The following is a 27,805-nucleotide window of genomic DNA, read 5'->3' on the forward strand; positions in this document are numbered from 1 at the left end:
CAAACCTTTTTCACAGTGCCACCAAGAAAAAGTCTTGGTTACCTCAAGCACTGGATAATCATGGCCATTGGGTGAGCACAGTCACTGAACAACTTCTGTCAGTCACCTCAGTAAGTTATGCAGCATAAACTGTAGCAGAGACAGAACAGATGTTCCAGGTGCTGAAGATTAAGTAGGTACATTAGATTTCAAATATTTTCAATTTCTGTGGGTCTATGAAAATAAAATGATCCTATAAGGAGTAATTGCTCAAAGTAATTATTAGCATTTTGTTAAAAAAAAACCCAAAACAATAACAACAACAAAAAAAGAACTGTATTACAAAGATTCAACTAATATTTAATGTTATCCTACAACCAGTTGCGCAGCTTTCATTTCTTTGACCACAAGATGCTGGTGTGCCTATGGATAATGGCAGGACTATCAGGAAGTGTATCAGATGGATTAATTATTCAGTCTTTGAGAGGCCCAACTTGCTTTATGGAATAACATTCTGAGGGCCCTTTTTATATGATACATCTAGAGATCCTATGTTACCCTTCATGTTAGATCTATCTTCAAAGTCAGATATGGAGCAAACAGATGGTACGGAACCTTTTTTTTTTTTTTAATTCCCCTCTCATGTCTTCTCTTCAGCAAGCTCAGAGAGAATGGATACTTTCCTTGTATAAGAGTGTACATTAGGACCATGCATCTGAACCTTTATTGTATGTCACCAGAAGTCTGCAGACACATTACTGATAGAAATGTGTATGGTTAAAGTTTTCCAACAATTTTTAACCTCAAGAATTTCTTCCAGTTGCTTATACCTACCAAATTATTTCCACAAGATATTTGCCTAGTTGTATATTTTTGGAATTTTGGCAAAACAGATTGAATAATGCAAAAATAAAGATTTTGTGGTATACATTCTTGTAAGTCATCCTGGAAAACAGAATTTGCTCCATTCTTTTACAGTATTTCTCTGTGATCCTAAGCAATTAATTGGGTTAATTTTGCCCTTTAGTTTAAGAGATTTTTTTCTCTCTCTCCCTGCATTAGTTCCTTAACTGAAAGTCAGTGGTAATTCTATTTCTCCCTCTCTAAAGCTCAACATAAAAATCGAGTAATTTATTTTGGTTGTTGTGAACGTGATGGGGTTAGAGTGAGCACTACAGAAATGTCTACGTTTGGCATGCTACACAGTAGATACAGCTATCCACATCCACATAGAAGAATAGAATGAACTAGCCCTCAGTCAACTTTGTCTCTCCAATGTATAACATCCTATGGAGGAAAGACCTTATAATCATCCATATAAAAATTTACATAATCCGTATGCATATGAGAGAAATGAAAACTGTCTTAGTTCTGCCACGTGCAAAATGTAATAGAAAAAGTAACTTTACAACACTGATTGAATATGTCTCAGTTACATGGGTACCATATACAGAACACAATGTCGTGATATATCATGTAGAGGAAATTGGTTCTCTGTGACCCATTAACGGCTGTACTGCACACAGGGGCTGTATCTGCAGGATCTGCCTGTTTCCCAGATCACAGTTTCTGGGCTGAGAGCATTCCAGACTAATTAAATATTTTTCTGGTGAATGGTGGGACCCATTTAAATGAGTGAAAGAGATAGTGTTTAATAAACATTCAAGGAGCAAAGACTGTCTGGCATCTTTTTGAAAAGAAATGTCACTGGGAAATCAAGAATAAAAGATGTTTATATTTAAATAAAACTCATTTGACGACTTGGAATCATGTGTTGGAAGTTTTTCAAAGATATTAAAAGAAGATCATAGGGTGTCTGAATAACTGTACATGTCCAGCATAGTCTCAGGAAAACTTGCAGGGCTACTAAGCAAAGGGAAATTGGCAGGAGCTTTCACAACTTAAAAAGAACAAAATGATCCTTAGTAAATTATGAATCACTTAAATAAAAGTGACTACATGAAAAGGTAACTTCAACAGTTACCTCTTGAATTCCTGAAATGCAGAATGGATCTAATTCTCAGGTTAACCCTTTCTTACTCAATACCTATCTTGCAGTAGCTCACAATGAACCCACAGCAGTTAATAACTGAAATGTGGTTATGTTTGGTATAAAATTTGTTTATACACTGTACTGGATATAGGTCCTGTTTGAGAAGTTTAGTCTTAATATTCGGGCCAAATATTTTTATTTCTGTCTCAGAATTCTCAAAGTGAATTTAGTGAAGAAGGCTCTCAGAAATGACAACCCAAGAATCAGAGAATGGCTGAGGTTGGAAGGGACCTCTGAAGGTCATCCGGTCCAAGCCTCTGCTCAAGCAGGGTCACCTAGAGACAGCTGTCTAGGACCATGTCCAGACAGCTTTTGAGTGTCTCCAAGGATGGAGACTCTGTAGCCTCTCTGGGCAAGCTGTGCCAGTAATTGATCACTCCCACAGTAAAAAAAGGCTTTTCTAAGTGTGATCAGATGAAAGTTCCTGTGTTTTAATTTGTGTCCACTGCCTCTTTTGCTGTCACTGGGCATTACTGAGAAAAGGCCCCTTCATTCCCTCCCTTAAGGTATTTATATACACTGATAAGATCCCCCCTGAGTCTTCTCTTCTACAAGCTAAATAGTCCCAGCTCTCTCAGCCTTCTGTCATAGGAGAGAGACTCCAGTCCCTTAAGCATCTTCATGGCCCTTCATTGGACCCTTTCCAGTACATCCATGTCTCCCTTGTGCTGGGGAGCCCAGAGCTAGACCCAGCACTCCAGATGAAGCCTCACCAGTGCTGAGTAGAGGGGAAGGATCACCTCCCTCGACCTGCTGGCTATGCTCTCCTGTCGTGGTTTCAGCCCAGCCAGTAACAAAGAACCACGCGGCCGCTCGCTCACTCCTCCCGCCGCCCTCCGGTGGGATGGGGGGGAAGACGGAGGAGAGGAAAGGAAAAAAAACCTGGAACCTCGAGGGTTGAGATAAAGGCAATTTACTGGGACAACACAAAGGAATTACAACAACAACAACGGTACTAATGAGCAAGTATACAACAAGAGTGATGCACAGTGCAACTGCTCACCACCCGGGACCCGACGCTCCGCCACCTCCCCCACCGAAAGAAGAGACCACCCCCCCGCCCGCTCCCTATATATATACTGAGCATGATGTCACATGGTATGGAATAGCTCCTTGGCTAGTCCAGGTCAGCTGCCCTGGCTATGCCCCCCACCTCCCAGGTTCCTGTAAAAAATTAACTCTATCCCAGCTGAACCCAGGACATCTCCCTAACGCATCCCACGGTACTTACTGCTGGCCTTGTTTTGCTGCAAGAGTGCATTGCTAGCTCATGTTCAGCTTATTGTCTGCCGGGACTTCAAGGTCCTTCTTGCCAAAGCTGCTTTTCGGCCAGCTGGCTCCCAGCATATACTGGTGCATGGAATTATTCCTCCCTAGATGTAGGACTTTCCATTTCCCCTTTGTTGGAATTCATGAAGTTCCTGTCGGCCCATTTCTCCAGCCTGTTGACATCCCTCTGAATGACAGCATAACCCCCTGGTGTATCAGCCATATTTGAACATTAGAAAATATTTAATATTTTCTGGTGTAAATAAACAGGAACCTGACAGCCTGAAAGTGTCCAAGTACCAATAGAAGGTGACTTGGAAACAGCAATTAATGGTTTCCCTGCCAAAAGCACAATCTATTCTTCAGCTTCTTTATCTTTGCTTTGAACCATCTGCAGTACAAGACGTTTGGCTGGTCTCTGCTGCATTTTCAGATCTTAGCCACTCCTGATTTTAGAAGTCTATCAAACAAGAACTGTGGCTCAGAAAAAAGTATATTAGTTTTCAAAAAAGTTTTTTTATTCTTCACTGGAACAAATCCAGGATATTTTCAAATTCTTCATCGGGGAAAGCAAGACAGAAAACAAAACCAAACCACAGAGATAACCCACCATGACATTGCAGATAAAATATTCACCTAATCCATAGGAGATCATGTGTCAATTCCCACTTCTGACTGACTTGGGGCTGGCACTTCACTTCCCCATTGAAAGCCCTAGTGCACAGGTTACAGCTTTAGTGTCTTTATTGGGAGCAATAAATAATTAAGAACAGCTTCAAAAGGAAGGACTGAGAAGGATTAACTACTCCTCATCGATCCAAAATAGTGGGAGATTTGCATATAATTCTTCAACACCTTCAGGATATTTCCTTAGCATTTTCCTGCCAGTAAGTTTGTGAAACTGTTTTTCCTTCCTCTCCTCATTTTTTGCCTTGCAGCTACACAGATTTTGCAATGAGGGTTTGTTTAAAATGACACGTTTACATGAAAAGTTTAAGGTTTGACAAACTGCCATGTTCCAGTATAAACTGTTCTCACTGAAAAAAACCTTATCAGCACTCCCTTTGACCTTTCCTACTGTAATTTTTTTTCCGTAGTGTCCATTTTTTTTTTACTAGAGAACAAAAAAGGATATCTTCACAAAACAAGATTAAATTTAAAGAGTATGATTTAAATGAAAGCAAATGAAGAGGTTTGTTTTCAATTCTGAAGAAAAAGAATACATAACAGATTACTTGGGGATTGTTATTTTGTCTAATTTATCCTATCTTAATCAGGATAGGTGCAGACACAATCAGACCTATGGAGTCCTGGGCAAAGCCACAACTGTTACTAGGTATCTTCTGTTCTTTTGGACCTGTAATTCTCTGCTGACTATATCTGGGAAGACATAAGGTCCAAAGCATTATATAATGTTATTTTAAGGAAATCAGAACCACTGAAGCACATTACCTGAACTGGGGAGTCCCAACTTTAGTCCTTTCTACCTTTTGTCTTGCCTCCATGGTTACCTGTTGCAAGTACTGTAATGTGCTAGCTGTAGAGAATGGAAGAGCAAAATAAACAGTGACTTTAGCAGATATGCTAAATATATTTCCATTACTTATCTACAAAGCTAATTCTTCTTGCCAAAGCTATGAAGCATCTAAGCTTTTACACCACTTTGCCAGGGCACCGCACTGTGTCTATCAGCTCTCCCAGCTCCAGTTCCACTCTAGTTTTCTTCCACAACATTCCTTGCAGAAGCCAGGATTTAGAAATGACTGCCAAGTTTACTTTTACAGATTTCTCAAATTTACCTTCAGGACTGTACTGCAATTGCAGGAAAAAGCAAAAGAGCCAGACAATGAAAGACATAAGACTATAGAGTATAAATCACTTATTTTCTTCACTATAAACCATTTTTTGAACAAATATCTCTCCTGGAGAATTAGGTATTCAATACAAGAGACAGGTGTGTTTGTATGTCTCATGGGTAAATGCCCCAAAGACACTCTTTTGCATTATAATTTCAGAATAAATAAATAAATAAGAGCGAGAGAAAAGAGGAGTGCCAATTTTCAGAAAAAATTCCCAAGACAGAATGAAACTTACTAGAATATGAAAAGTCTGTGTGCATAATAACTGACATTCCATAAGAAGCTGAAATATAGCTCAATATAATAAAACAGTAGTAAAGTGATAATAGAAATGCATTATTCCATTTAGACCAACAGTCTCTTTGGGGCAGAGAAAAGGGTATATAAGCCTTAGCTGCTTTGTTTAATCCTTTTATAAGTGAAGAGCATAATGTTTTCTCTGCTTGCAATTTTCATGACATTCTTGAGTGTTCCCTATAGCTGGTTTTATATTCCGTAAAGACAAGTTCTCACTGATAACACTGCATTACACACTACTTTCTAAAATTTAGTGGCATGCAAATATATTGCTAATCAATTGTAATATTAGATAGGACTCAAATCTAAGCTGAAAAACTGTCCAGCATTGAATAGCTGCAGAGAGTTGAACTCTGTCTAGTTTATGAGAAAAAATATACACCATGACAAGGTAGATGCACAAAATAATGGTGAAAGTGGGGTAAGACGGCACCTGGTGCTGGGTCCCTCGATACAAATTTGTGTGGACACTTAAATGGATCCTGGAGCAGGGAGTTAAATATATTTTTTGTTAATGTGCACATCAATTTACTTTTGTGATATTCTCCTAAACACAAGGAAGTAAATCAGAGGAGTCTGCTAGAGGAAACAAACAGAAGATAAATCAATGATGACAATGCTGTTTGGTTCCAACAAAAAGGATAAGATTTGTGCTTCAGTGTGTTTTTCAGCAGCAGCTGAAATAAACCTTCCAAAGAAAGACACACACAAATTGCAGCTTGCCCCTATCTCTCCCAGGCTAGAGACTGGAAATTGAAAGGCCAGAAGGGGTATTCTAAATTACAATGTAGATAAGACCCCTGTCGATGCTGGCTTTTTTTCTGAGTATTAACCCTTTTCTCTACCTGCTCTATGGTTCTGGATAACTAGTGTGTTGAAAAAGATGGTTTTTAATTTTCTTAATCAATTGTTGTTGCAATCTCAACAATTTCTGCAATTTCATTCTCTATACCTGCTAACAGATCATACTGACATATAGAGCAAGTGGCTATGAATTTTTACAAAAATCTATCAACTTGAAGATAGAGGCCATTTTTTTCTGATGGTTTATTTCTGAAAGTGTGATGTATTGACAAACCTCAGTGATGAACTTCAGTGTGTAAAAAAGAAAGTATTAACTGGATGTATATTCGTAGTTTGGACTTAATTATGTTCCAGTCAAAATCAGATAGAAATTTTGCCATGGCACCTTGTGAGCTCTTCTCTACAAGATGCTTTTGACTTACATGTTACTAAAGCCCACTGTCATATTATTGATGCTATATGTAACTTACATCGTATGTGAAATTATGGAATCAGGATAAACTTGATGATTGTTACTTTATGTCTGTTTCATTTTGAAGAAATGAAGTTGAGGAAAAAATCAAGAGCCAGAAATAGCTTCAGCTATGCAACAGAAACACTTGGTTTAGTCTTTGTGATGGATGTAAGTGAAATTAAAGCAAGTTTTAAACTTTTCTATTGACTTTCAGTTATAGACAAGTCAAATATCAGTACCTGCATTTTTTGGTTTACTGTATTGTGTAAAATGCAGATGTTTTTCTCCTGCCTCATGAAAGCAAAACTATTCTTTCTGAAGATGGCAAAGTTGAAAATGTTTGTCTTCATTTTACAAAGTTCATTCACTATAGAAAAGAATGAAAGGTTGGAAATGTGTTATGGTACAAAATATTCTGTTTTAATGAGAAAGTACTCAAATAAACATTATTAATTGCAAAATTAGCAGCACTTTTGATGTATCAGAATAAGCTGAGGGAAGTTATGCAAAGTGCATTTTCATGCATTTGTGATTATCTTATGTATAGATGTCTTCTGTACAGAGATGACATGGAAGTGCTAAACCAGCCCTCGCAGAGCCCCTTTGGATCTAAAGTCGGCACATGTAACTTTGTTTTTAAGCTGAGAGGTTTGTTCTGTCAAATAGCCTGATGATAGATATTGCTTTCAGCCTGATTTTTTAGAAACTGCTTCTGGTAGAAACAGCAACTCGGAGAATTTATCTAGAGGGGAAAGCAGCTCTAAGCTTATTGTGCAAAAACTTATCTGTAGTGGAACAGGTAGTTGGTGTAATTTAAAGAAATTGAGGGGTTGTTTTATTTATTTTCTTAATTTTTTAATCTGAGATATAAAGGAAAAAATCTCATTTAACTCCTTTCTTCATAAAACAGTTCAGTTTTCATTAAAAGTTATGATCATCTCATAATCAGAAGTGAATTAAAGACATCTCAAAGTAAAAGTCGTCATGTCTTTAACATGCAGTTCACTGATCTAGCCCTTATGAAAAGAGCCGGTGTAGTTGCCCACGGGTTAAAGATTCCTAATCATTAAGCCAGACACAACTTGAGTCCTCTAGTGCCCAGTGTTCTCTCCTGCTTCAGGTGTACCTCTGCATTTTTGCCTTTGCTGTTAGGGTTTCAGGTGCACAGACGGGGCTGCACGCCGGAGCAGGCACCGTGACCGGTGCTGCAGCTGTGGCAGCAGATATACAGAGCCAGGGAGTCCCCTGGCACCCACACGTGGGAAGGCGGGTTGAGGTAGGCTGCTGTCAGCTAAGTCCTATCACCCATGGAGAAATCTGGGGATGCACAAGCATGGAGATCACACACAAGTGTCTGAGGAGCTGCAAGTTGGATCTTCCTGCTTTTGGGGGCACTCCTTACGTGGAAGACTTTCCAGTCCTGGCAGGTCCTCACCCCCTCACTCAGTTGGCATGAGTCTGAGGACTGCCCATCAGAGAGCTTCAGAGAGCTGTGGTTTAAACTCCACTGGAACTTGATTTCTCTGGTGTATTTGACCGGAGTTGGCAGGGCTTTTGCTTTCCTGAGCGCCTAGAATCTGAAAGAACTCTGTCAGAGGACAGGCAGTGATACCTCCCCTGAGATTCCCTATTCTGCCCACATTAATCTAATAGACCACAGCCTCCACTAGTCTCTTGCCTTAGGAATCGGCATAGCACTTCCTGATAGATAGAGAAAATGGTTATAATACAATGTGAGTATCTGCTACTGGGATAAATCTATAATTAGGATATCCACTTATGGACGTTTTCCAAATACGTCTGAACAGTTATGCCAATTACTGGCATAATTGTAAATGAATCAGAATAAGCATCAGCAAATGAATCAAACTGGAAGTTGTACAGTTTGCCTTGCTAATTATATTGCTCATAAAATAGCTGACATGAGATGTCTGCTACCTGCTGACTGGGGAATGCAGGGGGGTCTTTATGCTAATATTGAACACTATTAATAAATAGGATATTTAAATAGGAAAATATAAATAGCTTCACAGAGTGATCAAGAGTGGTTATTTTAACATATAGAACATTCTCATTTGACTAGATTTGGAAACCGGGCGTCGGTGGGAACACATTTGCAGGGTGTTAACAGAAAATACAGATGCTTTTCTCCTTAGTTCAAACTCTCTGAATCCCGTTCCAAACAGCTTTTTCTTTTAGGCTTTCAGCTACCAAGACAAACAAATTTTGCTGGGACGGCTGAAGAAAGATAAATTCAGGCCTTTGCTGGCAATTTCTTTATGCCCAGTTAAAATAAGGAGTTTCCTGAGATCTCTATTATTTTGCACCCTTCCCTCCTTAGAGTGTTTGACCGTTTTACTGATTGCAGCATCATACAAGTCTTTTAAGTTGGTATTTGCCATGGAGTTTTGCTACTGTCACTTACAAAGAAACTCAGAGGAAACATGCAATATTGACAGCTAATAATATCAAATTGATGTCATACTCATCAGAATAACCTTCATTTTGCAGCTGACCCTTTTCAATGGTGCAAATACTTGACTAATGTAATGAGCTGTGCCTGCTCCCCCACCACCAGCTGGTTCAGTCCCACACAAGATGACAGCAAAGGCTGGTGACGGGGTAGCAGCAGAGAGGAAGCGGAGCCTAAAGCTCCTGCTGCCTCTTCTTTGGCGTTGCTTGCTTAGCTGTGCAGCTCAGCAGCAGAAGTGCCTCACAGATGCCTCTTCAATCAACTATGCAAGTGTTGATGAGTCCACTCCCAGGAGTCAGGCAAATCAGCACATCTGTAACCCCTAGTAGCAAACTTACAGATCAGATAAGGAGCTTGTTAGCAACAATAAGGAGTGCCAGGTTAATCATTATATGTTTTGCCTTCTGTGCTTTGCTTCTTCTCAAAAGACCTGTTATTATGGCATGCACAGAGTAAGAGCAGAAGTAGAAGCAGCCACATCTCTATGGATGGCTGCAAAATTTTGCTGGTTCAGAGCAGGGAAAAGCCATGCCTGCAAAACTGTGGGGTAGAAGACAGTTCACAGTCCAGTCTGATCACTGGAATTATCCAGAAATTAAGCTGGCCAATGGCTTTTTCCACCTTACAACTTTGAAAATAGAGGACAGAATAAGAAAGAGGTTCGGAAAGTTAAAGAAATAGAAAGAGGTTCAAATGAACTTCTTTTGCAAACTGGTAATGTATGCAGAAGTAAACAGAATTAAATTTGGTTCTTACCTTCTGTGGTATGGCTCACAAACACTGAATATAGGGAGATGATTGTTATTATTAGTTACCTGTTTAGGATTATGTGCACATAATAGCACTTTTCACCCAGAGCTGTACTCACACACTGGCGTCTCTGTAATAGTGTGGAAATTTTCTTGAAGAGTTTGCTGTGCAATCAGATAATTTAGAGCAAAAAACCTAGCACCTGAGAATCCTCGTGTTAGATCTTTCAGGTATACTTATCCACAAGAACCATTCAATAAACCAAGTAAGTCTCCCTTATTTTTACATTTTATATATCTGGTTTTTTCCTCTTCAAACTGAAAACTGTCTTTAGCCTACTAACAGAATTTCAGAAACACCCATGCTCTGCAATATCATGCTTCAGAGAGTAAAATATCTCTAATCAAAGCTTGCTTATTTTCTTGTGCTGCTAAGGAAGCCAAGGTCTGCTCAGAGAAATCTGCATGTAAAGCATTTTGAGCAAAAAATATCATATCTTAAAAACCCTCGTCCTTTTTGGCACATCTGTTATGCTCACTTTTTAAACAGTTGCACACAGCTCCATCAGCTTGATATGGCCATAATATCTATGGTTTTGTGGAGGTTATCCCTGCTCTGTGATACCTACTGCCTCTGATGTCCACACACTAGAGAGCTGTGCTTTGAATGTAAGTTGCAAAGCGGAAGAAAAAAGTCTGCTTGGAGATTAGGAGTTAGTGTCCTAAAAAATAAAAAGGAGAGAAAACAGAACTCAAACTCAAGTAGAAGAGGCTGTGAAATACTTAATTTTGGACAGTATCTTGGACCACAGAGTCAGTGGCAAAATTCTTGTGCCAGTTGCAGCAGGTGCTGGATTTCACTGTTTTGTATATTCCTGATCAGAGTGAAGATGTTCAGGAATAAAATCATGACTACATGAATATTCTGCTGCACTCTGTCATATAAACTATGACCTTCTGCTGCTTAAAAGCTTTCACTCATAATCCTGAATAAAATTAAGGAAGTTAAATGCTACAGACAAACTGTTCTGCTACAGATGATTTGAAAGATGAGGAAGTTGTGTAGCCAAGATATTTACAGAGTACCATTTGCCTTTTGTTAATGGTGATAATGTGTAAGAGTGGCTACCATTATGATGTGATGCCCATTGTGTGTTAGGTATTGTGTTACTGGGGCTACAGCATTTGAAATCACCAGAAAAGAGTTTGCAATTCATGTTGCTGACTATCAAAAGTCAAGGAAATTTCATTTTCCTCTACTGAAAAAGATCAGAAGAAAACAAAATAAATAGAAAAAAAATTGAAATAATAGGTCTAAAGAAAAATTGCTTGAGTAAAGCATTAGAAAGGGAGTGAAGGAGTTTCCAGGGGATAAATTGAAGATAGTAGAGAGGTTTGTGAAGAAAAGAAAAAACTGTTAAGAGGGAAAATTTTTGAGTGGTAAAGGCTGTGGGGGAACCCAAAATAAACAAGTAAATAGAGAAAGAAGTATAGGAAAGAGACCTGAACTGAAGAGGAATGTGAAGTGAGAGTGTCACTGAATGGAAAAGGGACCGTGAATGTCTCAGTGAAGGAGAGGGTGCAGAACTGAGGACAAAGGAATGAAATATATTGGGATTTCTGGAAAGAGAATATAAGAGGAAATTAAAAGTGGCAGATGGAATAGGAAAGAAACAGGGGAAATCAAGTGTGAATGCTGGCTTGAAAGAATTCTTACAGGATGAGTGGTTGGGGAGGTGGGGTATTTCTGAAAGGATGATTTTTAGGAAATAGCAATTCTGAGATAAATTTAAGGAAGTAAAGTAGGAATAGTGAAGAAATACATCATCTTCAGCTGATCCTTCCACTTCTCATCTTTTCTTCCTGCCACTTAGCATCATTTTCAGTTAAAGGTCCTTTCACCAAAATCTCTCATATGCTTCCCTTCTTCTTTGTAAACCATCAACAATCTTCTCTCTTCCCACCAGCCCTCTCCCTCAGCTCCTATCAGCTGAGGGGGTCAGAGTTTGTCCAGCCCTTACAGGTTGTCCTGTGTTGAGAGCCAACTCATTTGCATTGCCTTTTTGTATTGCCTCATGGAAAGGGACAGCGTAGCCTTGTTGGTCATATACTCTGCCATAAACACCACCTGGCATTGTGGAGGAAGAAGACAACCCATGACCATCTTCTTCCTTACTAGCTGTTCAAACAAGGAGGTCCAGGGTTTCCAGTTCTTCTTTTCTCTCCAGAGAAGTATGAGCTTTTGCTTGGGACAGGGAAGATAAAGAGGCCAAAAACCTGTTTCCACATCAGTTTTGCAGAGGGAATAAGATGCAGGGTAGCTGCCTCCTTCCCCAGGCAATGTTCCAGTAGGATATGAGGTGGAATGAGGAAAAAGCCTGTAGAATCCCAGTTCCCAGAACTGAGCTCCACAAACACAGACTACACAAGGAAGAGAAGAAGCACGAACATAAGACATGACTGGTATGTAGGATGACAAAGCAATGTCTGAAAAAAGGTGATAATAATAGTAGTTGGTGGGCAGGGAATAAGGGAGACAAGCTTGGACAAAGGGAAAAAAGGAAAATAAACGACCTCCCTTTGCAATGCTTGCCATACAGAAGCCTCCTGTTCCCATCCACAGCCAGTGCCTCTGGCCTCTTCTGCTCCCTTCCCAGTGTCTACCCACCAGATCTCTTTGCTTCCCACGACACAGAGTAAATGGTGAAAACAAGAAGTCAGAGCGCTCACCACAGCAACTTGCAGTACTACTCGCTTCAGGAGCTTTCTCCATAACACTCTCAATCCCAGAGAGACAAGAGAGCAAAGCAACAATCAGATCATAAGCATCATTCACTTTAGTCTGCACACAGATGAAGTGCAGAAAGCTGAAGAAAGAGCTTTGACAGTGGAAGAGCACTTTCTCCTGCATTCCTGCTGGAGAAAAACCCCTGTAGCTTCCCCTCCTATTTGCTACAGATTTCCCTGTGATCCTAAGGCCTTCATAACATATAAGATGTGAACTGCAATGCAGGGTTTCTTACTTGGCCTCATTTGCCATTTCAACATACTGACATCTTCTGCTTAAGGATGGTTATACCAAATTTCTTGCTTCACTTTTACATACCTATGGTTAATATTTGGAGCTAAAAATAAAGATATCAAGCATATGCTGGTAGTAAAGGAACAAAGATTACAGGTTTTTACTGTATGTGCACAAAGAGAGAGCATTTTACTCAATGTATTTTAAATATTAGTAGTTACAGAGTCAGGCTGGTAGAAACTATCATACACAACTGAAACCCACAGATTTTTATTTTTAACTATTTGTTTTCAGTCACTGAAAGTAAATTACTAGTGGCTTCAGCTCAACTGGACACTTCATGCAATGTTTCTGAAAGATGTGGAAAAAGAAACCTGAAGCAAGCTAACCAAAAGAACAGGGTCGAAACAGAGCCTACAGACAACTGAGAGTATTTTTAAACTCCTTAGCACAGCCTAAATTCCATTAGCATGAGACTTGGAAGGACACATCTGTTATTCTTTAAGGAACTAAAGCAGTTGGCTGGACTCCTAGCTCTTGAACAAAGTGTTCAGGGCTCATATGGCAACACTGTGCTGCATATAACGAATCTGTTTAATTTAAATTATTTTTCTAAAGGAAAAAAGAAAGGAAGGAGTAATGATTGAGAAGCATCTGTGAAGGATCTGCTATACCTTGGGGGTTTTTTGCAAAATCTGTCTTCATAGGTTGGTTCATCCATCATCTGGAGTTATTAGAAGCAACACAAATGTGGAAGTACCATAGATAAAAAGTGCAATACCTGGAGATTAGTCTAGCTTGCTGTTTTACTGTCCTGTATAGGAAAGGAGAGTTTACAGAACAGGTGTGAAGAAAGCTCTGTTTGAGTTCAGATTATTCACAAAAAAATGATTGAAAATATTGGCCAGCCTTTTTCTTTTCTTAACCATCTTTCTGTTGGATTGTAATTATATATTGAAAAGGAGAATGCAGACTTCCTTACATGAGATTTTGGTGTAAAAATCTGAGTCTAAAGATTTCATAAGCCCCAGATTTGGGAGAGTAGGGGGAAAAAAGCAAAGGGTAGAAGATGGACTAAGGGAGTAATATTATTTATAGAGACAAAACAAGGGTTAAGTGAAACCAGATGCACTTGAAGTACTGTACCAAGAAAACCACAGCAGTAAATTATAGACAGAGAGAAGTTCCATCCACTCTTTAGGTGAAGGAATTCATGTCCTCATGTCTGAATGGCTACAAAATTCAGACTAAGATACGGGCCATGGATATACGTGTGTATATATACTATCTAGAGAGGTGCAGTGAGTTAGTAAAGTATGAAAAGTTACAAGGAACATATACAAGAAATATATAGAGGAAAGATTTTGTGATTAGGTGAGTAGACTTTATCCATTGTACTCAAACCTTCAGTACTCAAGTTTTACAGTATCCTCATAGCCAATGCAATCTCTAAATGTGAAATATAAAGGCTAAATGGGGAAAATATAAATTTAAACTGTCCTGGGATTTTCATGCAAAACCTAACTTGAATCCTCTAATCCTTAAAACCACTTTCATGAACTCTTTATAAAGCATGGTATTTCCATGTCTTTGCATTGTTAGTTGGTAAGCAAAGCAAATCTACAGAGACAAACTGAAAGTTTGAATCTGTTGTTTGTGGGTTTCTTTTTCTCTTGGTTTTAACTGTTGTACAACTAGGCCTACTGAAGACATGAGGTTCCTGTTTCTAAAGACTCCTCTTCATATTTGTCTTTGATTTCTTTCTTAGAAAAAAAAGAAAGAAAAGAAAAAAAAAGATTAGAAATGTGGAAGTACTTAAGAAGATGAGCTGTTGCCAGCACTAGAGAAAGACATGAGCAGCAGAGCTTTTGTGAGACTTGGAAGGGTCTACAGTAACCTGGCTGAGGCACTCTTGAAGGGAGATTGTCTTTGTGTCTGGTCCCCCTTTGCCTAGGATGGATAGCTTTATTGATATTTTATGGTTTTGCTTCCTTCATTCAAAGGACTTAACAAGAGTGTTGTTCTCTGGGCAGCCAAGTTCCAGATGCCTCATAACACATGCTGGTCACGGAAGTATTTCAAATACTACTTCAAGTAAAACCCTCCAATTATAAAAAAGAACTATAATTGTACATTTAGGAACATATGTTTAAACTGGCTTCATCTATTTTAAACAGAACAAAAGCCAACTGAAAAGTTTCAAGGGAGATTACACCATTTTGAATGTTTTGAATGAGTTTTTTGGGTAAGAAACCTGTGATTTAAAGCTGAAAATTAAAATAAATACATTATGGAAAAATGAGATTTCAGCATGTATGGACTTAAGGATGATTGCCAGGAGATCCCTTCCACTTATGCCAACTCTGCCAGTGATTTGCTGTATGATCTGAAATTAAGAAGGATAAAGTTTCCAGGAACAAATAATTTGCAGTAGGCTAAATGAGGTTGAAAAAATTGGACAAACTTGCAAGCCTCTCAAGCCTTTCAGTCACTGAATATCTCTGCCACGCTTTTGTCTGTCTGTAACTTAATATACAAGCTGATCCGCCTTAATTTACTGGCTGATCCATCTGACTTCTGCCACTGAGAAACAGAGTCATGCTTGTGTGCTCCTGAGAAACACTCCAACACCAGTTCAGCAGGGATACCAAAATATGCCAGGCTTCATGGTCACAACTGATTCTGGTCCAAGGAACTGTGGCCCCAAACTCAGAGTACTCCTGTGCATCAGAGCATGCAAGCTATGATTTCCGAGTGCAGCCTTAACATGGCACAGATGCAATCTTGCATTCAAGGCCACAGGACTGCCCAGGCAGTTAGTCAGCACCATTCACCTTCCAGATCATCTCTCTGCACAATACACAAGGTATCACCCACTGTATGTCAGAGGAAAAATGAATAAATAGCATGGGTTTCATTTCACATCCCACTTTTACACGTGGAAGAATAGGAAGCAGTGTGTAGGGAAAACTTGAGAAGCTTTGAGTCATTTCATTACATTGTACTACACAGGGGATTTTATTGTTTAGGAGGGGATGAATAAGCACTTGCTCAAAATATAGAATGATTGACCTTCAAGGTCAGCAGACCTGGTGGTGGTGCTCAGCATAACTACTTGCTGAAGAGTAGAAAGAGAATGAATCAAATGCCATCAATGTATTTTTCATCTTCAAACTTATCTTCTGGGCCTCATGGAGGAACAGAACTGATGCCGCTGAGGACAAAATGGCACCAACCTAATAATATTTCCTCTCTTGCATTTGCTTCCTCCATCTGTTCACATTTCCTGGGTGACAGGTTCATCTCAGCAATGTTTGGTTGAAGTCCATCCAGACTGCAAGCCTCTTACAACTTCTGTTTTCAGCAGTAGACAGAAATTCTGAGCGATTTGCTATGATTTTCATGTGTGAATATTGACTGCAGCAGCAGCAAAAAATGAGCTTTGTTAGCATTACATGAACTGTGCCTTGTCCTTTTTGCTTAACAGCAGAGAGAGGAGGCTGCATTCAAAGTGCCTTCAATCTAGAGAAGAGCTCTTTCTCTCATTCTCAAGCCTGTAGATTCTCGCATAGCTTGAGCACGCTCTGTTGACATCATGCTAATGTGCTAACTTGAAAAAGCAGGCTTGCTTCATTGGCTTCCCGTTTAGACTATTCTTCCATTCTTCAAAAGAAATTTTGACATCAACATTTTTAAGATTTCCCATTTTGCATATAAACTGTTTAGAAGTGGTATTTCCTGAAGGTCATATTCTGTCCTAACATATTTCTCACGGGTTTTGACAAGAGAATTTGCCTTGAATCTAAGAAATATTTGGCAAGGCAGAAAGAAATGGAGAGTATGACACACAGAGATAGGGTCTGAGATAACTGGGTAATCATACAAGGATTTAGTATTTTTCAGTAAGACCATGGAGACTCCTAAATCAAGATCTCATTCACTAGTGTATATTTATGTGTTTAAATAAAATGTTAGAGCACAAAAGGAGAGGTGGAGTCTGTAACTCAGGCCCTTATTTAGCTTGTGAGAGAATAGGCAGAAATTTGACAGTGTCTTCCACATGCCAATTGTATCCTTCGATCATTGGGTTACTGGTTGTTTTGACATAATTCTGACTGCTTTAGCAAAAAACTATGTCCTGAAACATCTCTGTCATTCTTTCTCATTGTTCTATCCATATTGGATTTGAGAAACTAGCATTTTCCCACTGCAAAGAAGCTTCCTGGAAAGGAGAGCTACCATGCCCTCTTCATGACACTTTTATTACTACTTTGGTTCCTTTGCAGCCTAGTAGATGAAATGAGACTCTGGAGTTGAGGAGAGCTTTGCTCTGTCACTCTGCTGCTTCTTCCTCTCCGTCCTTCCCTTTCCCCAAAAGAAATACAGAGACTTCCCTCCTTTACAGAGTACATTGAGACCCGCTGATGGCAATCACTTCATTAAGGTTGGCTATTTTATTTAATCTCCATAACCCCCTTTTTCTCTCCCTGTGTTTGATTCATACCACTGTTTGCACAAACACAGAATTTTTGTGTGGTCCCAACCATTCATTCAAGGCCTCTTAATTCATTCAAACCCAGTTAATTCCTGTATTATATTATCAAGGACCTTTGTCTCATGCTATCAAAGAAATGTGATTACACCTCTAAAATTTTTCAGAAACTAACCTCTGTTTACGGCAAATCAAAACAGAATGTAATCAACTCAGTTTGCTTTTGACAGATGTTTAAAGCAATTTTATGCTACATAGCTTCCTTGCATCTGGTTTCTGCAGTGCCAGGATACGTTAGTTACAATTTAGGTTCACAGAATATGGGGTGGATTGTTTGCCAATCCTCTTCTATACCCTACTATTCCTTTACTTCTAGCATGTATGTTGTGAGTTTAATGCTTGCAAAATGTGATGCTCTGACAGAAATGAAAAGTTAAGTCCTCTGTTTATAAACTGGGAAAAGCACACTAACTTCCTCTACTGCCTTACTAAAGTGCCTTAACACTAAGATGGCTCCAGCTGCAAAATTAAAACATCCCTGAGGATATGCTTAGCTTTAAACAAGTGAGTTGCCCCATTATATGTCTTGAAATCAATTATACTAATGCCGCTCTAAATTAAATAGTTGAACTGCTCTTTCAAACTGATGCTCTACTGCCCACTCCTGGACATAGGAAAGTAGTTCAGCCTCAAAATCCGTTCAGCTCATGACTTCCCTCCTGCGCACTTGAAGTTGACTTTGAGGCAGGCAGTTGTTTCACCGAGAGCCAGAGTCCACTGGATAACGACGATCTGAATTCACAACCATTCCGGACTGGATTTGAGGCAGTTGTCTGAAAGACTCCCTGTTTCCCCACTGACTGGTGAATTTCCCTTTTCCTCCTTACTCTTGGTCATAAAATGAATTTCAGTATTCCTGAACTTCATCGGACTACAAGTAACATGAAAGGAAAGTATATAACATGCATTACATCTAGTAATAACCCTAGCAAAATTGTTTTTCTTCTCAAGCTTAAAAGTCAAACAATTAATTATAAGCTGAAACATCCCATGAAGAAGGAACCTCTAAGAAATGCAACTTTGGTTAATGTATGAAAAAACCTTATTAAAAGAAAATAGAATATCTTGAAAGGGAATGGAACCATGATTATTGTCCTTAACATAGTATTTAAATAATTCACTCCCCTAGGTGAGAATAAAGGTTATTTGAAAGAGATGCTGTAATACACAAAGTATATTCTCTTATCTCCACCACTGGCTTTGGAGATATCTCCTGTCAGTGAATAGTGTTTGGGCTTTAGGCCTAAAGCAGTTATTTACATTATGTCTCCCTCTCCCCTTTGAGGCTTCAAAGGGATGCTGCCAATTATTGTTTTAGGAGTAATCACCATAGGGTGATAAACTAACAAAATAGTTCTTCAAAATGAGGGCATAAAAAAATTAAACCGTGACTATATCAAAGCAAAAATTTTCAGAACAGACTCCAGTGCACGGTGAGACCTGCAGCAGCCTGCCCCTATAATGCAGGCGAAGAAGAAATGTCATAAATTCAGGGAAGGTATAAACAGTCATAAACAGCCTTGGTACTACTATTCTTGCTCTTACAGCTAGTTACACTCTTTGCAGATGCTGAGCTTTAGATTTTCCCTGAAGTCTCACTGGCTTGGGGACAGAGCGTCTATCCCAGGGACACACCAGTTAATTTCCAGCTTGGTCTCTGTTTGGGACCTTGTTAATTAATTTTTCCAAGACAAATCAGTGGTGGGGACAGCTCCCCCAAAGCAGTGTAGATGCAAACTAGTTAATATGCTTTTATTTCTCAGTGTAGATATGTCCTTGGAGTTCCTTGGTGCCAACTCCTTTGTCTTTTCCTAGTGCCTTTCCGCCACTTCAAAGGCATCCACAGAATTTTTTTCTTTAGTGCCCAAGGATTTAACAGAGATATTGGCAGTAGCTGGGAATTTAATTGTTTCTGATAATATCAGCAACAAGCATTCACATTTGGGAGAAGCGCTCATCTGATTTGTATGGGACCTGTTTCCCTAAAAGAGCTCTGCAGTCCTAGCACTGCATAGTACTGGCGTACACCACAAGCATGAATATGCAACAGCAGTATTATTCAAGAATCACAGTTAAGGGTAATAACCTTTTTTCCCCAAAATTAATCAGAAAATATGTAAGTCAGCATATTTAAATAATGCACTGAAATCAGAGCACAGCATGAATAATATTTAAATTAAATCTGACAACATAAGAAATATAAAAAAGGGTATTCACTGTAATGGAAATAAGGAATTTTGAAAACTACATTTTCTGAAGGAGGAAATAATTAAAAGACCTACTTCAGTAAGATAATTTATGGAATCACCTTATCAGCAAATAAAAAGTGTAGTTAGACTAAATGAGGCCTCCATAAAATGAAAAGGAGAATAAATGAAAGCAAGATGCATATATATTGCTTTGCAGGAAGGCACAGAACCTAAAACAGGCAGACTCTTCTCATGAAAGACATCTCACTTCTTGCAGCTGAAACCTGTGTGTAACTAAAAGCACTTTAAGGAAAAAAGCCTTTAAAAAATATGTTTATAAACTTAAGCACATCTCAGACCAAGCAGCTGGGTAACAAGGATCTCAAGTTCACATTTCTGAATAGTGGAGCTCACAATGGGAGGGTACATAAAAGCAAATGCCTGAAAAAATACTCTTTCTGTGACAGTACCTTGCTTTGGGTCAGAGATAAGGATTGTACTTGGGAGAAGGTATTTGTTGGTTTATATTCACTGCTGCCATTGAAATACACTCAGGATACCTGGGTTTTGCACATTTCAAGCCAAATTCTGGACAGCAGGGGAAGTACAGTGGACTGGAGCCTCGGTCAGCTCAGCTCTGACTTTAATAGCATTTAATGCCTTTACAAGTCCAGATGCCAGTGCCCTCCCTCTCTCTCCTGATGTGACATAGCCAGTAACGTCTTGTATTTAACTGATTGGCATGGTCTTTGGGCAACAGTGTTTTACTCTGCTGAATAAAAAGAATCCCTTACATTGCTGCCAGTTGATCGGGAGTATCTACCTCCAAATTAGGAAGTGTTTGTAGGTGTTGTTCCTGAGCACAGTCAGAAATGCTCCTCAGCGGTTTAGTGTGTTTCCTGACCCTGTGTGTCTTCTGGACCTGCACACAAGGAGCTTTTAAAAAGCCCTTTTTATGTACACTTTCATACTAAAATTCTCCATCATCTGCAATACAAATATGTCTTTTTGGCAGTTAGCAGTCATTGTGAATAGTGACTGATTCCTTCCATTCTGCTGTTCAGGGTTACATAAATATCAAGATGTGACAGTAAAGATGAGAAAGGTGTCACCACAGCTTCATTCTGGCACATGGGGGGGGGGGAAGTGATAGTGCTTTCACTCCAATACAGGCTGCTCAATTAAACCAATCGCTGATCGTAGACAAAGGCACTCTGAACTCACAGATGGGAACAATGCCATCCTCGCAGATGGGCATGAGCATCCAGCACCAAGGAACATTGTACTAGCACTGAATATCTATGTTGAAGCCTGGCCAGAAATGTCAAAAAAACAGGTGCTGATCCTAATCTTCTATGCCCACAATACAAGGGAACATACCACCAGTCATTAATCCAACACCCGTCTGGGTTAATTTTCAGAAGTCGCTGGGGAAAAATAAGGAGAGTTTAATGAGTAGGTTTAAAACAAGCTGAGTGTTTTGAAATGTATTTCTACATTTAGAAATCTAAGAAGAGAAAGATTCTTTGAAATCTGATCTCAGTGGCATCTTCCTGGTTTCATGTGAACACAAGAATAATCCTCCAGGAAAACAACAGTTCTCCTGAAGCCAGTGATCTTATTGCCCGCTGTAGGATTCTGAATATTTTAAAGGGAACAGAGACTACATATCACCAAAGACAACCCTGATTTTACCACTACCAGATAAACAAATTTAATCATGCTGTAGGGGACACTGAAGAAAGAAGGAATATGTTAGAAAGGGAGGCATGAAAAAGGCAGAAATTAATGACATTGCTCTTTAAGGGAATGGTCAAAATATCTGCAAAATCACAGATTTGATTGACAGCATTCATTGTAATCATGGGGGACCACAGCTTGGAGCTCTGTTCAGAAGACTGCACACCTCTATATTTCCAGCTGCTTTAAAAGGCATAGGCAGACTGGGTCTCATTTTCTTACTTGCGTCCCGCTTAATTCTTACCTACTGGGTGAACCTTTGCCTAAATGAAAGGGGAAGGGGCTCACAGTAATACAAGCACTTTGGGAGAGGGGTCTTAGTTCTTGGCTTCCTTCAAGTGAGAAAAGAAGGACAAGAAAAAAGGTAGAAACTAAAAGGTATAAAAGGTATGAGGGAATAAAGAAAAGTTGAAAAATGTAAAAGCAGTGTGTAGGAAAAGCTTGAGAAGCTTTGAGTCATTTCATTACATTGTACTACACAGGGGATTTTATTGTTTAGGAGGGGATGAATAAGCACTTGCTCAAAATACAGAATGATTGACCTTCAAGGTCAGCAGACCTGGTGGTGGTGCTCAGCATAACTACTTGCTGAAGAGTAGAAAGAGAATGAATCAAATGCCATCAATGTATTTTTCATCTTCAAACTTATCTTCTGGGCCTCATGGAGGAACAGAACTGATGCCGCTGAGGACAAAATGGCACCAACCTAATAATATTTCCCCTCTTGCATTTGCTTCCTCCATCTGTTCACATTTCCTGGGTGACAGGTTCATCTCAGCAATGTTTGGTTGAAGTCCATCCAGACTGCATTCATGTGTGAATGTTGACCTCAGCAGCAGCAAAAATTCCTGCTCTGTTAGCATTACATGAACTGTGCCTTGTCCTTTTTGCTTAACAGCAGAGAGAGAGGAGGCTGCATTCAAAGCACCTCTAATCTAGAGAAGAGCTCTTTCTCTCATTCTCAAGCCTGTAGATTCTCGCATAGCTTGAGCATGCTCTGTTGACATCATGCTAATGTGCTAACTTGAAAAAGCAGGCTTGCTTCATTGGCTTCCCGTTTAGACTATTCTTCCATTCTTCAAAAGATACTTTGCTTTGTGGAAGAAGGAAATGGTATTCAGGAAATGTGAAAGTTAATGGACAAGAAAGGGAAAAGGAATATAGGAAAGTGTGATTTCTGTGGAGGAAAAAAAGCAGTGGCTTTTACTCCACCTCATCTAGTCTTTTAAAGTCTCACATTATGTCATTCACTATCAGGTTTACCTTCCTCTGACTAGAAAATAAAGTTAATGATACCTAATCCTGCAAAGGAGAAGGAAAAAAGTAACCAGTTGTGTTAGCTCTGTTTGTGGACAATGAATATTTCTATCTTATTTTACAATTCAGATGCATAAAATCTTCCATGGCTGTATCAGCCTTCAAGGGGATTGTATGGACACTGACATACCTTGGTTTGCTCTGAACTGATATTTCTATACTTTGCAGATATAAAGAAACACATCGCCTCTCTTACAGACCTTTTCCTTTCTTCCATTATATCTATAATTGTGGGCCCAACCCCTGTATTTGGGTTTGGGTCTTTCTTTTAGGAAAGTAGTTTTTCCCTGTTGACACATAAGCATTATGAGATGTTACAAAAGCTCTCCAGTACTTAAAATTCATTACTTTTGTTTGAGTGGACTCCTTACAATTTTTCATGCTGACCTGTATTTAAAGCAGGAATAAATGCATGCTTTTGACATTTTTGAAAGTCTTAGCCATTTGAACACTTAATTATTTACAGAATTCACAGATAGTAAGATGAATTACAGTCCACGTTCTTCTAGGCATAAACAAGGTATCAGGTATAACTGTCAGTTCTTGTAAGGAGATACAGTCTCTTGCCAGTCTCTTTGAACAGAAGTTCAACATTTGCTTTCTGTTAGTAAACACTCCCTGCTTGCCCAGTTTTCATATCAGTGAAAATCCCCCTAAGGAAAACAAACTTCTTGACAAAGTGCCTAAGGATTTGGATCGAGTACTTAATATAGCAAATGTCTTTGATTCGAGCATTGGATAACACATTAGCTGCTTTAGTAGAAAGCTAAGATGTGATGAGATTTACAAACGATTTTCTGAAAAAGTTTTATTTCCATCTATAACTCTTGTTCAATTCACAGAAAAATGCTATTTGGATATGGTATGGGAAGATGAAGTTTGTTTCAAAGTGGAAATTCACCATGATGTTGTGTACAAAGAGAAAAAAAATGGTTAATCTGTTTTTATCTAAGTACTTCCAATTTTGAGAACAAGTGGGTTTTTGTCAAAAATACAAACCAAGAAGTATTTGATAAAAGAAAAGCTGTAAGTAACATATCGTTTGGAAAAAATCATAATCTGTGCACAGGAGAATTATAAAAAGACAAAGGTTTGTTAAAGAAAATGAATCAACAGAGATATGGATGTTTTGGAAAACCATTGTCATTTGAAGGACAACAGGATATACAATTACCCTACTTAGGAGGGTTGCTTTCTTTGTGCAGCAACTAGTCTTTTCCTCCTGTGTTTTGAAAAAATAAATGCTGTTAAGTTAGCTAATCAACCTTCATAACATGCTCAATTGGTTTTATTACCTTTTTTTCATGAAAGTGTACGTTGTCATTATTAAACAACAGCAGTTACTATTGTAAAACAGCAGTTTTCTGTGAAACATTTTTCATAAGAACAGTCCTTTCATCTTGTTTCACAATTTTGTCCCTACCCACCCAACTTTCAACTGTTATTACAATCGCCAAGTGATAAAAATTAGGAACCATGCCATCATCCTGTGTTGAGACACATGATTATATCTCTGTGGGTGTGATTCTTGTCAGCTGTGTCTAACTAAATCTGTTTAATTCTGGCATAAACCACCTATCTTGGCGTTCCCTGCAGTCAGTAAAGAGATATGACATTCCTCAGGGAGAGTCATTAAGTCTGTCTTGCATGCTTATTTCAGGCCATCTTTTAAAAGTGATTTTTTTTCCCTGCCATAATCTGTTAAAGGAGGTTATATCAGCTAACTTTTGCATGGTCTATTTTTCAGATGGTTCAAGATAGATGTGAACAGTTTAACTCTGAATGTGCAATAGATCGAACATTAAAAGATTTTGAGTACGTACATGCAAATGTCCCAAAATAGGAACTGCACACACAACAGGAATGATGGCTCCAACTGGAGCTAGTTTTGCTCCATATATTGCAAAAAATAATAGAATAAATGTTATTGATTTGAAGATTTGATAGAATAGGCTAACCAGCCTGAATCAGAGAATGAATAGAGACTTGTAGATCTGGAGACTCTTTTCTTTGTGAATTGCAGAGAGGTTTTGATGAGCATCCCCTTGAGTTCACCAGTATGCATGCTACAAAGGTTTTTCTTTTACTTAAGCATACTTATTTTTAGCAAGAAGGCCCCTGCTGGATTTGCTTTCATCCCTCATACTGTTACAACAATTATCCCACAGGTGCAAGGGATAGCCACAAATAGAGATGGGAAGGTTATTCAGACAGAATTCAGTCTGATAATGTATATGTTCAAATAAGGGATTGATTTATTTTAAAACAGTTTTGAATGCCTGGCATGAACTGTTCTATATACACAGGGACAGTAAGAAGAGCTAAGGAGAATATTTCAGCTATGACTCTATTTTCTGATTGTTTACTTGAAGCAGTTTTACTAGAGGACAATTAAAGACATAGTAAATCAATTTTAGGACCACCTGCAAATCAGTTTCAAGACCCTTGAGTAGGTGTCATCCGTTTCAGTTTGGTCAGGAAAAATCTGTCTAGTCTAATCTGCCATATTTCTAATGTGCACATCCTCAGAGTGTTTAATTGACTCACTGAGAGTAATTCCCATGGAGTGGGAAGGAAAACCCTTACTAAAATTGTAGAAGGCTGAAAGTTTAGTGAGCAAAGTATGCTACAGTGATTCATAGGTGGCTTTCTACATTTTACTTAATCAGATGCACTGGGAATCTACTTAAATGTGCATCATCCCAGGGAACCAATTTGGCCTGAGGTAGTGAATGGCATTGACTGCTGAGTAATGGGGATACTTCTGACAAACATTTCTGTTTAATAGATATCATTCAGCAAGGTCCAACAACTTAGGTTGTGTTTAAGCACATGACAAATGAGCACAACATTCTACACTTTCAATTTTCTAATACAGAAGTAGCCAAATAAAAAAAGTAAAAAAGTAATTAAGATGGAATAAAATAATTTTCTCTGTCTGTGTTTATACGTTACTGCATCGTATTTTGACTAATTCACAGCTTTAAATTGCATCCAACTCTGTAAGACACCACTGAAATATTATTTACTGCTGGATGCCAGCTATAGCTGTCAGCACTCCAAAAATGTACATAAATGAGCACTCCAAAAATGAGTCATAAATAAGAGATTAATTAGTGCAGTAGTTGGAAGTTATGTTGCTGATTCAGATATTTAGTATCCACTTCACTAAGATAATTTGCATAAGTTCTGCCCTCTTATCATCTGTTAAAAGATTTGATCAGAAAAAGGAGTTTAAGAACATTGGCGACTGAAAGGAAGCGAGGGACAGACGGGAAGGACAAATGATTGTGTTTGGCTGAAGCCTCAGAACAGAAGAAAACAGCCCTTAGTGCTGGCATGAAAAAGGCTGAGAGAGTCAGCGAGGTTGACAGGATTGGTGCCTTTGGAAACAGAACAATAGGCGTTATATTTAGAAGCTCAAAGGCCAACCATGAAAACACCTAATTGGTTTACACTCTTGATTTAAGTCCTGTTCCCTTATTCTGCATTTTATTGGTTTTTTTATTCAAGTCACTGGGAATTTTGCCAGTGCTCCCAGTGGGAGAATTACATTTACTGGAAAAGCATTTTCAGATATTAAAAGAATTTATAGCAGTATAAAAAATTGCATGCATATTACAAATGAAACAGGCATCACATATTGAAGGTGACATATATATGCCAAACTGCAGAGCTATAGGAAAAATTAGTTCATGATAAGTCTTAGCTATTTCACTTATCTCTGTCCCCTGGTTCTTCCTTTAACTTTAATATCCTAAAGAAATATTCAATCCTATGGTAACATATGATGTCCTAGTGAATGCCTGTGCAGCTTCTGGAGGTTGGCTACATTTTTCAAGGTAAATATGAAATTCCTGAAGAAACAGTTGCCTATTTCTCTTTAAGCACACACGGGAAATCAGCAAAATTCTGCCCTATCCTGGTTTCACTCTGCCCTATCCTGGTTTTTCTGAACATATGATGCTATGTGGTCCTATTACTGACTGCTAGGCAACTGCATGGAGTTAAAGGAAAAAATAGGCACTTTTAGGTCTGTTTCCTCTTAAGTCAAGTCTCAAACAAATGTAGACATCTCCTTTTGCATTACTTAAATCATGCTTCAGAACTGTCCATTTCCCTTACCCAAATAAGCTTGGGTGACCAGATCAGATTTAGATATCTGCATTTGGTCAGATGGATCTCACCCCGTGACTCCAAATTTCTAGCGAAACTACTTGATATTTATGTGAATTGAGTGAAATATAGTGAAGCAGTCCTTCCATAACATTCAGAGCTGCTGAAAGGGGGGTCTGCACAGTCAGGAAAGACATGGGCCAATTTTGACATATTGAGATGGGGAGTCTCATGAATAAGTGGAAGTCTAGAAAATTAGACGTTCAAGAAAAGCTTAGAGAAATGGAGTTTGGCTTAGTCTAGCAAAGAGAAGAATGAGGGAAAATACAAAATCATGTTCTGCATACTTCTTGGATCTGCGAAGAGGCAAACAAACTTCTCTTCATGTCTACTGGGATTGGGCAAGAAATAAAAAGCTAAAACTTCAGAGAGGGAAATTTAGGTTAGTTATTAGAGACATTTATAAGAGAAAGGATGCTTAAGCAGAGGAAAAGATTGCTGAGGGAGATTGTGGAACCTTTTTAGTAAGGATTTTTTAAAAAGTTTGGAGCAGTATCTGTTGGGCACATTCTGAAATTAGGAAGTGAAGATCTTCAAATTCCTTTTTCTTTCATTCCCCCACTTATCTGGAATTTTTTCTTTCACTCACTCATATCTCTCTCTTCTTTTTAATCACTGTGTTGTATTGGAGAGGAGAGACTCCCAGCCTCCAACAGCAGTCCCAGTTTTATTTCTATCTCTGGATCCCAAATAAGTAACTTCTTTTTATATCATCTGAACTTTCTTTGGTCACTCTGAGTTTTATGACTTTGTGTCTGGCCTCAGAGAAATAAGTTACAAGTGAAGAAATAATTGCTATGTATTCTACCCTTTGAAAAGAAAATACAACAGGCAGGAACTAGCCAGAGAACAGAAACCTACAACAATCATTT

This window comes from Buteo buteo, chromosome 14 (assembly GCF_964188355.1).
Source record: "Buteo buteo chromosome 14, bButBut1.hap1.1, whole genome shotgun sequence".
Classification (NCBI taxonomy): domain Eukaryota; kingdom Metazoa; phylum Chordata; class Aves; order Accipitriformes; family Accipitridae; genus Buteo; species Buteo buteo.